The following is a 16,842-nucleotide window of genomic DNA, read 5'->3' on the forward strand; positions in this document are numbered from 1 at the left end:
CATAGTTAAATTCACCTGTGAGGTAAAGAACAATATAAGGAGAGAAATCAAAGAGAAAATCTAGCAAGTGAAAGATCACTTTAATAAAGAGAGATTTTGAAAAGGAACCAGACAGAAATCCTCAAGATGAAGAAATCAATAAACCAAATTAATCATCACCAACAGACTAGATCACTTGGAAGACAGAATTTCAGGCAATGAAGACAAAAAATACAATCCTGAAAATAAAGTTGACCATGGACAAAAGAAGTTAAGAGACTGTGAACAGAACTTCCAAGAAATATGGGATAACCTAAAAAGACCAAATTTAAGATTTATCAGGATAGATGGAGGATTAACAACACAAACCAAAGGAATGCACAAGTTTTTTAATGAAATAATATCAGAATTTCCCAAACCTAAAGAATGAAATGGAAAATCAGATAAAGGAGGCTTACAGGATCCCAAATAAACAAAATTGCAATAGAGCCACCCATGCTGCCATACAGAAATGACAGTTAACATTTAGAGGGAAACCAATCTGGATCTCAGCTGATTTCTTAACTCTTACCCTTAAAGTTAGGAGGTCTTGGAATAATACATATCAAACTCTAAAAGAAAATGAATGTCAGCCAAGAATTCTAAATATAACAAAATTAAACTTCACAATTGATGAAATAAAAAACTTCCATGATAAACAAAAGTTTAAAAAAAATCACAACTAGAAAACCTGTACTATAAAGTATGCTCAATAATATATTTCATGAAAAAAAAAGGAAATGTGAAAAACAGCAAGGGAAGAACTACACTAGAAGAATAGACAAAGCAGAAACCAATTCATATTAAAAAACAGAAATAAATCAAAATGATAGGAAATAAAAATCATTTCTCAAAAATAACATTCAATATAAATGGCCTAAACTCACCAATCAAAAGACACAGACTGGCAGATTGGATTAAAAACAAGACCCAACTATATGCTGTCTCCAAAAGACTCACCACAAACTGAAGGTTAAAAGGATGGGAAAAAACATCATTCACATGAATCTTATAAACAAGCAGGGATCTCTATTCTCATATCAGATAAAGTAGACTTCAAACCAAAATTAATCAGAAGGGAAAAAGAACATTTCATTCTGCTAAAGGGAATTATAAAAGGACAAGACATAACAATCATAAATATTTATCCTCCAAACCATGGAGCATATACATACATCAAAAAATCCTTCTCAATTTCAAGAATCAAATAGACCACAACACCATAATACTGGGTGACTTTAACACACCTCTCTCACCACTGAACAGACCTCCAAACAAAAACTAGATAAAGATACTACAGAACTAAAAAATACAATTACTAATTTAGACATATATGGAATATTTCATCCATCAAAGACTGGACACATGTTTTTCTCAGCAGCACACGGATTCTTCTCTAAAACAGACCACATCTTAGACCACAAAGCAACTCTTAGTAAATACAAAAAAGAGATAATACTTTGTATTCTGTCATGACATAATGGAATGAAATTAGAAATCAATGATAAAAAAATAGAAACTATTCTAACACTTGGAAACTAAATAATATACTATTGAATCCAATGGATACCAGAAAAAATCAGCGATGAAATAAAAAGTACTTAGAAATAAGTGAGAATAGTGATACAAAATATCAAAATCTCTGGAACACTATGAAGCCAGTGCTAAGAGGAAAGTTCATTGCATTGAGTTCATTCATTAAAAAAGTAGAAAGTCAACAAATAAATAACCTAACATTACATCTCAAAGCCCTAGAAGAAGAAGAATAAATCAACACCAAAAGCAGTAGAAGACAGGAAATAATTAAAATCAGAGCTGAAATCAATAAAATTGAAACAAAAAAAGACAAAACAAAAAGTTGGTTCTTTGAAAAATAAATAAAATTGATAAACCCTTAACCAAGCTAATGAAGAGAAGGAGACAAAACTCAAAGTACTAAATTCATGATAAAAAAGGAACTATCACAATGAACACTACTGAAATACAGATGATGATAAGCAACTATCAGAATGACAGTTGTTGAGAATACAAGCAACAATAAATGTTGGCAAGGATGTGGGGAAAAAGGTACACTCACACATCGCTGGTGGGAATGCAAAATGGTGCAACCAGTCTGGAAAGCAGTATGGCGATTCCTCAGAAACTTGGAGTGGAACCACCATTTGACCCAGTTATCCCACTCCTTGGTTTATACCCAAAGGAGTTAAAATCAGCATATTACAGTGACTCAGCCACATCAATGTTTATGGCAGCTTTAATTCACCATAGCTAAAATATGGAACCAACCTAGATGCCCTTTGACAGATGAATGGATAAAGAAAATGTGGTATATCTATATGATGGAATATTACTCAGTTTTAAAGAAGAATGAAATTATGGCATTTGTTGGTAAACGGATGGAGTTAGAGAACATCATGCTAAGGAAAATAAGTCAAACCCAAAAAAACCAAAGGCCAAATATTTTCTCTGATATGTGGATGCTAATTCACAATAGGGTGGGGGGATAAAGCAGAGTAGAGTTACCTTATATTAGGTAAAAGGGAGTGAAGGGAGGGGAAGGGGTATGGGGATAGAAATGATAGAGTGAAACAGACATTATTACCTCATGTACATATATGACTGCATGACTAATATGATCCTACAATATGTATAATCAGAACAATGAGAGATTACACTCCATTTATGTATGATCTGTATAAATCATTCTGTCATATAAAATGTATAAATGCATTCTGTCATATAAAACAAATTAGAACAAGTTAAAAAAATTTTAAAGTTAATTTAAAACTGACCATTTTCAGTTATCAATTAACAAAAATCTTATTCTTTAAAATGATTTCAGTATTATTTTCAAATTTAAATGTCCAATATAAAAATTAAAAATTTTTATACTCTAATAAAATATAAAATCTTGAAGTCACCAACAAATTTCTAGAGACATATGACTAAAACAAATTGAATCAGAAGGATATAGAAAATTTACACAGATCAATTTCAAGCAATGAAATTGAAGATGCCATCAAAAGCCTACCAACCTTCCAGAGTGGCTACACCAATTTGCAACTCCACCTGCAATGTAAAAGTGTGCCTTTTCCCCCATATACACGCCTTATGGCATTTGCAGATAAATGGATGGAATTGGAGAATATCATGCTAAGTGCAATAAGCCAAGCCCAAAAGACCAAAGGCTGAATGTTTTCCCAGATAAGTGGATGATAATATATAATGGGGGTCGGGGGCTGAGGTGAGAGAAGAATGGAGGAACTTTAGATGACATACAAGGAAATGGGGTGGGTATGAAAAATGGTGGAATGAGACAGACATCATTACCCTATGTACAGGTATGATTACATGAATGGTATGAATCTACATTGAGCACAACCATAGAAATGAAAAGATGTACTCCATTTGTGTACAATGAATCAAAATGCAGTCTGTAAAAATAAAAAAAATAACTTTAAAAAAAGCCTACCATCAGCTGGTAGAGTGCTTGCCTTGCAAGCACAAGACCCTGAGTTCAATCCCCAGTACCACAAAAAAAAAGCCTACCAACTAAGAAAAGTCCAGGACCAGACAGATTCTCAGCTGAGTTCTAACCAAACCTTCAAAGAACCACCAATACCAATCTTCCTCAAATTATTCCATGAAATATAAAAGAAGAAAACCCTTCCAAATTCATTCTATGAAGTTAGTATCACCCTGATATCAAAATCAGACAAAGACATCAAGGAATCAGATCAATATCCCTGATGAACATAGATGGAAAAGTTCTTAATACTGATAAATCACATACAAAAACATATTAAAAATATAGTACACCATGAACCCGGTGTTTATCTCCAGGATGGAAGGTTTGTTCAACATGCAGAAATCAATAAATGTAATACATTACATCAACAGACTTCAAGACAAGAATCACATAATTATCTCAACAGATGCAGAAAAAGCATTTGACAAAATATAGTATCCATTCATGTTCAAAACACTAGAAAAACTAGGAATAGTAGAAACATACCTCAACATTGTAAAAGCTATATATGCTAAAACCAAGGTCAACATCATCCTAAATGGAGAAAAATTGAAATAATTCACTCTAAAAACTGGAAAAAGACAAGGATGCCCTCTTTTGCCACTTGTATTCAACATAGTCCTTGAAACTCTAGCCAGAGCAATTAGACAAAAGAAAGAAAGGGTTGGAAACAGGAAAAGAAGAACTCAAACTATCCCTACTTGCCAATGACATGATTCTATATTTAGAAGACTCAAAATCTCCACTAGAAAATTTCTACAACTCATGAATGAATTCAATAAAGTAGCAGGGTATAAAATTAACACCCATAAATCAGTTGTGTTCCTAAACACCAGTGATGAATCAACTGAAAGAGAAATTAGGAAAATTATCCCATTCACAATAGCCTAAAACAATGATAAAATATTTAGGAATCAATCTAACAAAAGATGTGAAAGACCTCTACAATGAAAACTACAGAATACTAAAGAAAGAAATTGAAGAAGACCTTAGAAGATGGAAAGATCTCCCATGTTCTTGGATGGGCAGAATTAATATTGTCAAAATGGTCATACTCCAAAAGTGTTATACAGATTTAATGCAATTTCTATTAAAATCTCAATGACATTCTTCATAGAAATTGAAAAAGTAGTCATGAAATTCATTTGGAAAAATAAGAGGTCCAGAACAGCCAAAGTTATCCTTAGTGAGAAAAGTAAAGCAGGAGGCATCACAATACCAGACCTTAGATTATACTACAGAGATATAGTAACAAAAACAGCATAGTATTGGTACCAAAACAGACATGAAGACCACTGGTACAAAATAGAGGACACAGAGACAAACCCACATAAGTACAGTTATCTCATCCTAGACAAAGGTGCCAAAAACATACATTGGAGAAAAGATAACTTCTTCAACAAATGGTGCTGGAAAAACTGCAAATCCATATGTAACAAAATGAAATTAAGCCCTCTCACCCTGCACAAAAATCAGTTCAAAGTTGATCAAGGACCTAGGAATTAGACAGGAGACTCTGCACCTACCAGAAGAAAAATTAGGCCCAAATCTCCTTCATGTCGACTTAGGAACTGAATTCCTCAACAAGACTCCTAAAGCATAAGAAGTAAAATCAGGAATCAAAAAACGGGATGGTATCAATATAAAAAGTTTCTTCAGAGCAAAGGAAACAATCAAGAATGTGAAGAGAGAGCCCACAGAATGGGAGAAAATCTTTACCACATGCACCTCAGAGAGCATTAATGTCCAGGTTATATAAAGAACTCAAAAACTTAACACTAAAAAACCCAAATAACCCAATCAATAAATGAGTGAAGGAACTGAACAGGCACTTCACAGAAGAAGAAATACAGTCAGTCAACAAATATACGAAAAAATGTTCAACATCTCTAGCAATTAGAGAAATGAAAATTAAAACTACACTGAGATTTTACCTCACTGTAGTCAGAATGGCAATTATCAAGAAAACAAGTAACAATAAATGTTGGTGAGGATGTGGGGACAAAGGTACACTGATACATTGGTTGTGGGACTGCAAATTGGTGCAACCCATCTGGAAAGCAGTATAGAGATTCCTCAGAAATCTTGGAATGGAACCATCATTTGATTCAGTTATACCACTCCTTGGTATATATATTCAAATGACTTAAAATCAGTGTACTATAATGACATGGTCAAATCAATATGTATAGCAGCTCAATTCACAATAGCTAAGCTATAGAACCAACCTAGGTGCTCTTCAACAGATAAGTGGATAAAGAAAATGTGGTATATATACACAATGGAATATTACTCAGCTATAAAGAAAAATGAAATTATTTAATTTGCCAGTAAATGAATGGATCTGGAGACTATCACACTAAGTGAAATAAATCAATTCCAAAAACCAAAGGCCAAATGTTGTCTCTGGTATGTGGATTCTAACACACAATTGGGGGTAGGGGGGATAGATTACTATAAATTAGACAAAGAAGAATGTAGGGAAGGGAGAGCGATGGGAATAGGAAAGATAGTAGAATGAATCTGACATTACTTTCCTATTTCATGTAAGAATACACAACCAGTGTAACTCCACATCATCTGCAGTCAAAAGGATGGGAAGTTATACTCCATGTATATATATAATATGTCAAAGTACATTCCACTATCATGTATAAATAAAAGAATGAATAAAAAATTTTGAAAAGAAACAAATAATCCAATTACATATGGGCAAATAGTCTGATTTTTTTGTCTTAATCTGCCAGTAACTTATCTTTGTGACCTAGAACAAGTCATTTAAGATGATAAGCCTCAAATTCCTGAGCTGTCAACAACATATTGGTACTTAACTGTGTACTAGACATGTAACACATCTTGTAAACAATTCTACTAGATAAGGAAATGGAAGCTTAGGGAGATAACTGTTTTAACGGGAGGGATAAAATAATAGCAGTAAAAAAACTCAGCATATAGTAAAGCATTAAATAAAAGTAATATTTTTATAGAAATTTGGTGGCTGTGTGCTAATATTTGCAAACTATATGATATCCAGAAAATTCCTTTTGACCTCAGATACTATCTATATTTCTGCATCACTAGAATGACCTTATGCCAGAATTCTAACCAGAAATTCAAAGCCAGTTAATTCCAGTGTGTCTCCATCAATCACCATACACAAAGTCAGCCTTAGAAATTACCTTTGTCCTTACTCTCATCAGCATAATGCCCAAATTTTGTCTTCCTCTTGATCGGCATTAATATTATTTTATTTTCTGCCAAGCCTTTCCATTGTGCCTCTGAAACTTCTCACTTAGTCAAGGAATGTTTATAGATCTCCTAAATTGCACAATCATAGCTAGACATTAGGAATTAAAAAGAAAAAAAATTGGCTTAAGGAGTTTCCAGTTTATTGGGGAAGCAGGAAAATATATAGGTATAACATGACTTTGTAGGTGCAGAAGGTAAGGGAGCCACAATTTCCCATTCTGTGAGAAAACAGGTAGTCGAAAATAAGAAACATTACCTAAAGATGGTAAAGTTTGAACTAAATATTGAAAGACAATTAGGGTTTCACCAAAAATGGTAAGAGGGAATTCCAAATGTGAGCAAAAGGCATAAAGCAAAACAGAGGGTGCCAAGCACCCCATTCAGTCAGATATGATTGGAAGGAGGCATGTTAGGAGAGTATAACGATATGAGTCTGGAAAGATGCGGGGCTTACTTCATGGAGAACTCTGGATACCCTCTGAAGCCCAGGATTTCTCCTGTGAGTAAAGGAGAGATCACAAAAGGCCTTCAATAGAAAACTAACATGAAGAAACTTGCATTTTGAAAGAATATGCCAATGGTCAGCTGATGAATGGACTGTTCAGTAAGGATTACAAGTCCAGGGTGGAGAGATCTGGGCCACTAGGAGCACATATGAGAGGAGATGTGTTGGTAAGATCAGCATAACTGATGAAACGTAGATGTCAGGAGAGGGAGAGATGCCAGTGGTTTAGGTGATAAGTGGAGAATGTTAACAGTTAACAAGAAAAGAAGGAAAGACAGGTGTTGGGGAAGAATCATGAATTCAATTTTAGAGATGTTGAATTTGAGGTGCCTGTGAGTCATGTAGGCTGCCTTTATTTACCTTTAGAAAACAAGTTGTATTTCTTAAAGGAAGAATTATCATCATTAAAAATCTACCTCCTGTACAACCACAGAAACAAAAAGATGTGCCCCATTTGTGTACAATGAATCAATATGCAAAATAAAAAGATAATTTAAAAAATACCACATATCAGATCAACAAGTTAGTCAGGCTAATTCCTGTCTTCCAAACTTTGAGAGTTCTTCAAACTGGCTGTTTACCTTGAAGAACATTAGGAATTATTCAAAGTTTTTCAACATACTTTTCCTTTTATCACCACAGTATGTCAGCATGCAACAAGAAAATATCAACTTCTGTGTTGTCACACAATAAGAAGAATAATCCTGAATTTAACCCATGGCTTTACATAATTAAAAAAGTTTTTTAATTTTAAAATTACTCAAGCTCAACTGACTTTTGAATTAGACTTTGACTAACTTTTGAAGTTAGACCTCTTGATGAAGGAAGCATTGTTGTTGATTTATAGTCTCATGTAAGTTCCTTCACCTTGATGATTACTCTAGAAAGTTTTTCTGTGATTGAGTGTAGGAGCTGCTGTTGTGTAGATGTTGAAGTCTCTCATAAGTCCATGTGTTTATTTTAAGGCTTGGTCCTCAGGGTAGCGCTATTGAACGCTGCTGTACACCTTCAGAAGGAGGGTCATTTTAGATGGTTCTTAGGTCCTGGAGTGTTTCCCCAAAGAGGACTGTGGAGCCCTAATCCCTTTCCCTCTTTGCTTCCTGGCCATAAGGAGAGCAGTTTGCTCTGCTATGCTCTCCTTGCCATTTTCAATGGGCACCCCCGTCAGAGGCCTAAAAGCAACGAGTTCACCCATTGTGAACTGGAACCTCTAAACCAGAGCCAAAATAAACTTTTCTCTTCATAAATGGATTATCTCAGGCAATTTGTTTTAGAAAGCTGCAATAACAAGTCTCAAAAAATGATAACTCGAGGTTCAATGTTTCAGCATACTGAGCCCTTAGAACTAAAAGAAACTGAAAGTCCTAAGCAGCTCCTGCAAAACCAAAAGTCCCTCTGACCTTCCTTTGACATCCACCCATCCCAAGTTCAGGGAGAGGCTTTTCTGTGAAGTTCCCTTATCCACCTAAAGTCCAGATCTGCCAAAAAGGAAGACAATTACCCTCTGTTCTCTTACTGAAATTTCATTAGTCAAGGAAGAATTTTGTTCCAGGCCATTGTCTGCACTTTGGTCCCATTCGTCCCCCTAAAAATCATTCCCAACCCTGTAAATGTCCTACCTCCCTCTCACTTTCCTCTTCCCTGTGAAGTGAATGTTTAAGCTTCTGGCATCTTGGCCCTTCTCTGAGTTTCAGATTTTGTTTGGCTCCTGTGCACATTTAATATGTATGCTTTTTCTCCTGTTAATCTGTCCACAGTTTATTTCAGCAGACTCAATTATTGAATCTTTCAGAGGGAAAGTTTACAGCTGTGTCATCAGAACACACTCCTGAACAAAACTTGAACTTCGACCTCATTTGTTGACAATATAATCCTTCACAGTTTTATACATTATAAAGCTCCTGTGTTTGTTGGCACTGAAGCTGAAAAAGTACTCCTTTATTCACATTTTCATCATGATTTATACCTGGTAATGGAAGCCTCTTTCATCATGATTCTTTTACAAAACTGGTTATTTTCCATGTATTTTTTTCTAGATAAACTTCAAAAGTGTTTTTTTAGACTTGACAACTGCCAACTGCAATTTTTATTTGAACTGCACTAAGTTTATAGGTTTATAATAAATCTATAGTAAATAACATTTTCAAAAAATAAGATTACTTGGAAAGGTTAATAAAATATGAAGCAGAGAAGGTAGCTAAAGTATAACTTTCAAAGGCACTGTGGCTCAATAAATAGGGAAATTGGCTTATAATATGGAAGACTTCATGGAACGCCAGAAAAGTTTTTCAATGAAAATTGATAAATGCACTCATGTTGTATCATATAAATTCTTTTATAATATGTGTGCAATCTGAATTTTTATAAAAACAATCTGACTCATGAATAGGTGGGTTAGTGAAAATCAGATAGAGATTCCAAAAATAGATTCTAGAATCTTCTTGGGAATTTACCATATGGCAGTTGAGGTCAATAGAAGGTTTATATGGTAAATGTATTAAGACGGCTGGCTAGATTCACAATAAAATAAATTTAGATTCATTCTTCCATTTTAAAATAAACTCCAGATAGATAAAAGATTTAAATATACAAACATAACTAAATCAATCCAAAGCCACAAAAATCATAAAAGTATCCATAGGGAATACAGGAGACTGCTGACAACCAACTGTATGAGTAGGTGGTGCTGATATTGCATAGCTGCAAAATGTCAGCACTGAACACTTTACGGATATGATAGAATGTCTCAAACTTTATTGTTCATTGAAAGAACTACATAAAAACATTCATTGATCTGAATCCAGTGAAAGATAATTTAACTAAGACTTCAGAATAATTTCTTGACAAAAGTTGAAGATGAATTTTGAAAATATAGCATTATTTGCTTCACTTGGATAAAAGCAATGATTATCCTGAATCTGCTAAAGTCTCGCTCATTCCTGTGGCTTAAGCACTGCCTAGAGACCAATGTTCTCAAATAGCAGCTACTAATGCTTTTCAGGCCACACACATTGTACACTGGTTGCCTCCAGAAGTGCAGGGCACAGCCAGCACAAGAACATGTTCGTGGTAGTTGCATCTGACATTCCTCTGAACCCCCGAGGAAACGTGTACTTGGCATTTCCATTTGCGTGCCCCAAACTTACTATGACCCAAACAAAGCTTATTTCAATGCCACCATGAACTGCTCACCCATTCTTGTCCTTCTCGGTACATTGTACCACCTTCTACCTAGTTGACAAGATGTGTTTATTTTAACTATAAGACATATTCCAAATGTATCCATTTTCCCAGGACTTTTACTTATTCTCACCTTTGCCCAGCCACCATGACTTTCATGTTTTAACCAGTACCACTAAACAAGATACTATGGTTTTTACTCTGGCTTCTCCCAATTTTTTCTCTACACAGCAGCCAGAATCATCTTTCAAAGCCATACATCTGATCATGTCACTCTTCTACTTAGTCTTTTAATGGTTTCCTGTTGTGTTTACAATCAAAACCCAACTTCTCATGCAGGCCTGCAAGGCCCTGCTCTATCTGGCCCTGCCTCACTCTCTGACTTCATCACACTATGTTCCTCCTTGCTGGTAGGACATCAGCGCTTTGCCCTACTTCCTGGTCCTCATTTCTACCTGACAACTTTTGCAGTAATTTTAATTGTGTCCTAATACTATTTTCACCTCAGTTATTAGCTAATTTTTTCTTGTCATTTGGGTCTTAACTTATAAATTACCTCAGTGGACAGGCCCTCTCTAACCACCCAATCTAATATATCACCACCACTTTAATCCTGTTCACGGCATTTATTATTATCTGGTATTTTCTATTTTCTTATTTATTGTTGGCTTCTCCTGAATTGTACATAAATTTTGAGAGCAGGAAATGTACTTGTCCTTTCCCCACTGCCTCCTGAGGGCCAGGAACATAGAAGTAGGCACTCAACAAATATTGTTGAGTAAAGAAAAAAGAACAAGGACCAAGTTATGATCATGGAAATGCACTGATAAAGTAAATTTGTGGAAAGTTGAAGGTTGTTGAATGTTAAGGAACTTTGATGCTAAGTTTTTTATATGGGCTCTGCTCATGGATTTTTAATTTATCCATGATGATGGCAAGAAATTCCCAAATCCCTAAGGCTGTTTCATGTATCCATACCTTTCATACTGACCAGAATATCTTCCTTCCTTCTTATCTAAATTAATGTTATCTTATCAGAGAAATCTCTAATCTGCTCCCTTGTTTTAATTTGGATTCAATTTTATCTCTTAAGCTTCATGCATAATCTTTCTCATTGCACACATTAGAATTTATGTTAACAGTTTCTCTTCTCCACCAGAAAAACATGCTCACACTTAATTCCTTATAGCAAGTATTTAGTAAATATTTGGCAAATAAAATATGTAAACATTATATATAATATTTATGTTAAACTCTGTCTTAATTTAGAGTATCTTAAAAGATAAAGACTAATTTTAACTTGAACTTTTTCAAAGTTCAAAGACATATAGTCTATCATGTACAACCCTTAAATCATTATTTCTGAGGGTAATTACTATTTTTTAAATTTTCATAAATAAGTACTCTTAATTTAGGCCTTTCTAAATTTTTTTATGGTCTATTAATTGGGAAGACAATACCTCCTTCTGTATTATTAGTAATACCTATTTAAATTACTAAGACATGGAATTAAGAGCCCTCTAGTGGCCAAGTTCTTAATAGGCTCCCAAAAAAGAAACGACATGCCTACAATCTTCCACTGTAAAGAATTTAATTTTTTAAGCTAACCAAGTATTAAATATTGGTTATTTGTAATTACCCTCATGTAAATTATAATTCAAGTCTCTGAAGTCATAAATTTTTGTATTACTAAACCACATGTGCATTGTAATCAGTTTTCAAAGACATAAAGATTTGAGAAATATTTATAAAATATACCAATCTAAAGTTATGGAGGTAAACAAAAAAATGTAAAATCAGATAAACTTCTTCCTCTAAAACTCAAACATAGAACTGGGTGCAGTGGTGCACACCTGTAATCCCAGCAAATTGGGGAGGCTAAGGTAGGAGAATTGCAAATTCTAAGCCAGCCTGAACAACCTAATCAAACCCTGTCTCAAACTAAAAAGTGAAATGGGGTGGGGATGTAGCTTAGTGTAGAGTGCCTCTGAGTTCAATCTCCAGTGCAGAACAACAAAACAAAATGAAAAAAAGAATACAAAGAAAAAACAAGAAGTAAATCTGCCTATTCATTTTATGAGTAATCTTTAATTTACACAGAATGCATTTTTACTACACACAAAATAGTGTTATGAATGACAGCATTTCCATGTGCCTGTGATTTTAAAGGAATACAAATTCAACACCGTACCTAAATGTGACTGCAAATTTAAGAGCCCCAGTTGGAATGTAAGGAGCAATAGAGGCTCGCACAATGGTGGGAACAGTCTTCTTCTCACCATGTTTATGTTGGGTCACTGCAAGAAGAGGGTTCCTTTTTTTTTTTTTGCAGTACTGGGGATCAAACTCAGGGCCTTGTGCTTCTGAGGCAAGCACTCTACCAGCTGAGCTATCTCCCCAGCCCAAGAGAGGGTTTCCTATGGACAAGCTTGTAGAATCCTGAAAGGAAAGAGAAATGATCTCCAGCACACCCAGCTCCAATGGAAGGGTCTTAAGTGTCCTTAAAACACAGAATCATTGTGATGGGAGTATAAGGGGTTAAATCCCCTGATATGGTGCTCGTCCTATGTAGGGTTCTTATAAGAAATCAGGATCATTTATTTCCTTCCTTCATTCAATAAATAGTCACAGAACCCTTATCCTTTAACAGGCCCTGATCTATGCACTGCAAATGTGAAGTTGATCAATAAATTCTTACCTGCAAGATCATACTTTAGTGTTTAAGAATTCTAATACCATTATCACAAAATAATAAGAGAACAGAGGAGGGGCATGTAATTTAATCTGAGGAGACCTTCACAGATGTGAAATTTAAGCAAGACTTGAAAGACAAGAGGAAGTAGGTAAAGTGGATGAGGGTAACGGGAAGAAGAAATTTCACAATGATGAGAGGCAAAAGCGCAAGTGCAGCTGCACAGGCATATTGTGAACTTCACCCCTTTAAAAGCAAAACAGGAAGTAGACTGTTTCATTTCCTGTGAGGAAAGTGCCTGCTTGGTACTTACTTATTGAAAATAAAAAACACAGAAGTGTATACAGAGGAAAAAAAAATCACTGATAATAAACCACCGTACTGCCTTACTCTCAGGCTTCTCCCCACCCCCAAAACAGTTTGGTGAAAAGCCTTCCAGGTTTTTTCCTACACATTCACTCACAAGTAGTGTTTTCTCCTCTCACAAAAACTAAATCATATTTCAAATAGAGTCCATAACTTAAAAAATTTAACAATACATCCTAGGCTTTTTTTCCATATAAAAGCATGTAAGACCTATTTCATTTTGAATAGCTGCTTGTATTTGGATATTTTAGAATTAATTTGATCCATGGAATTTTTGCTACTATAAAAATTAAGTCAAAGAACATCATGACATGTTTATTTTTATTTATTTGTACCATTATTTCCTAATTATAAACTACTAGTTTATATAGTGCCAAAATAAGGATTGCACAAGTTTACACTGCTAACAACTGTATGTGAAAACCTCTGAGTCTCTCGTGCTCACTTTGATAAGAAACAATATAGTTTGGGTTCTATTTTTATCCCTTATTTGAGTTTATTTTCATATTTTATCAACCAGCTCTGCTCCCCCCCCGCCCCCCCACTGTCTGCTCACATCTTTTGTTTAATTTTATGTTAGGAAATTTTCTTCTGATTTGTACAATTCTTTATATTAGTATATTAACACTTTGTCATATATTGTTTTATAGTTAGTTTTATTGGCTACAAAAATGTTGAAATCTAATTAATCTTGCATTCATGGTTTGGATGATTTACTGATTAGACAAACCTTCATAGTAAAAATTTTTTTAAAATTCCTATATTCCCTTCAAATATTTTTATTATGTTCTTGAGTTTTACATATTTTTATATTTAAACTTTTAATCTGATTTTTAAAGTTCATAAGAATTAATATTATTTCATTTTAAATCAAAGTCAGTTGTAAGTGCCCATTATTACATCAAACTCATCCTTTCTAAGCTCAAAGTCTGGCACTTCATTTGTTATAGATGTTGAACTTCCTGCTTTTACCCACCATTTTTCATCTCCCACCTCTGTGATTCCATCTAATTATCTTGTCCTCCTTTTCTGAGCTGTTGTCTTTACAAATGCAGTAATTTTTGCTCTGCATCTACTCAGATCACATAAGGTAGTTCACACTGTTCGACATCTGTGGCAGGTGTAGGTCCAGCTAATGAATGTTGAAGTCTGCCCTCTCTCCTTGCTTGGAGGTGAAGGACTACTTTTTGGCTATCACCCCCACCTCCTCCTCAGAAGATGACTCTACCCTCTTGCCTTGGAATAATGTACTTTACCACTACTACTGGCTTCTTCTGCTTCTGTGGAAAACTTACATACTTCAGCCTTATTCCTATTAGCTTCTTCAGAACACTATGGGAGTTTTGGAAGAACAACAGCACACATGTATAACATAAGCAGCTACATACATACTGTCTGGGGGCATTGAGAGGATATGCTCTAAAAATGGTGTTATTCTCATATGATAGGCAATCACTATGCTCTTTTAAAATCCCATGATGTCATCAAGTCCCTCCATTCAGTTTTTGACCAAGCTTTCCAAGCTCTAGAAAGTTATCATATTATATACCTATCATAAAATAAACTATTTCAGCTATACCACTAATTGCATGCCATAGAGTTTCTTGGACTATTTGAGTATTTCATAAAATGTGCATTTAACCATCCAGCATAATGCTTTTCCTTGGTGAACCTCTTGCAGTTCTTTCAATGTTAGCATTTGTGTACCTTTTGTCATCATTATAAGCTAAAACTGCTCAATGTAATATTAAGCAATAACAAAAACAGCATAGTTGAACACATTGGTAAGGGCCATTCAAATGGAGGAAAGCTTGGTTTAGTGGTTTTGAGCTCACTGGCTGAGAGTGAATCAATGTTTGGTTCTAATTATTGTTTTAAAATTTTTAAATTATGTAATTCTTACATGAAATACTGACAGACTTTATAAAATATTATGATTACAAAACTTGGTTCAGTAGGGGAGGATCATCTAATTTTTCTGACAGATCAAGAATAATATTTCTAGATACTCTTCAGGCTCATGATAGTTTTGATACCTTGTATTTGTTCTTCTCTTTGATGAATTTGAAATCACAAATCTTGCCACATTTTAACTTAGTAGGGTTTCATTTTGGCTCCTTACTGCACATTGAAATAATTTTAGGCCTAGTGCTATTTATCAATACTCCCCTGAGCCGCTTAGTCATCAATTTGTAATGTCCACTCACACTTTATAAGCTAAAGTGAGTCACATATCATGCCTAACTAACTTCAAGGAGGCACAGAAAGTATAATATTTTCATATGTCCTGGGAAGGAAAGAGAACTAAATAATAATGTTGAACTCAGGTAAAGCTGTGCTACCTGAAATTTAAAATGAATTTTTTTAAAAAGATCTTATTACTCAAAGAACATATTAACCAACTGGCATATTTTTAAAGAAGAATAAATCATTCATTTCCCACCTTTCTATCAGCTGAGAACAGGTTTCTGGGTTCTCCCCTTAAGTCTTAAATTTTATGTAGTTATATTATTACTTGTAATACTATTCTTTGTATTTAGCATTATGTCATATTCATTCCTGTATTGCTCTAGAGTTTTTGTAATTTTTGATGCTGGTATATTTCAAATGAAATTTTTTAACATGCATGTTCTTAGAATATCAATTTTTCATATTCTGATTTCAAATTTGTATTCAATCTAATCTTCAATTCTTTCCAATATTTAAAGAAAATAAATCAATAAAGCAATGTATTTAACATCTTAAGCATTCTTAGGAAAACCTGGTATTTTTGGTTCCTCCTAAAATACAAATGGGCTATGGGTAATAAGCTTCTTAGCTCTGAGAAAGTATTACTTAATTTTCAAAAGACAACTTTTCTAAAATTAAATAAATGGCTTAAAAATCTTGACAGTGGAAGCTGAACTCAGAAACTCAAAGGTCCAATGTTTTCTCTCATACACCAAAGCTAGAGTAAAATAAAGGAAACAGAAAAGAAAGAACAAGATAAGATTAAAGATAAAGAAAAGATCAATAATGTAGAAGAAAGAAATTGAGAGGCAGAATGGAGGGATGGGAAAGGGGAGGTAATGAAGAATGAATTTGTAAAAAATCATATGTGCATATATAGAACATACCACAGGGAATTTCACTTTTTGTATAAGTAAAAAGAACCAATAAAATACAAATAAGGAAGTCTAGTAGAGTAGACGAAGGATAACAGAGGAGGGGAGGGAGACAGGAGGGAAAAAGGAGAATCATAAACAAATCCAATTACATGCATGTACGAGTTTGTAAAAAAAAAAAAAAAGAGGAAAAAAAAGC

At 34.3% G+C, this 16,842-nt stretch overlaps 1 protein-coding gene across 9 annotated transcripts in view; it reads right to left on the reverse strand.

Moving 5' to 3' along the window:
* The window catches only part of Dnai7 (dynein axonemal intermediate chain 7), an 82,117-nt gene that overhangs the window by 26,574 nt on the left and 38,701 nt on the right, over window positions 1-16,842 (reverse strand). The window lies entirely within an intron of this gene.

The sequence above is a fragment of the Sciurus carolinensis genome, chromosome 4, assembly GCF_902686445.1.
Source record: "Sciurus carolinensis chromosome 4, mSciCar1.2, whole genome shotgun sequence".
Lineage (NCBI taxonomy): Eukaryota > Metazoa > Chordata > Mammalia > Rodentia > Sciuridae > Sciurus > Sciurus carolinensis.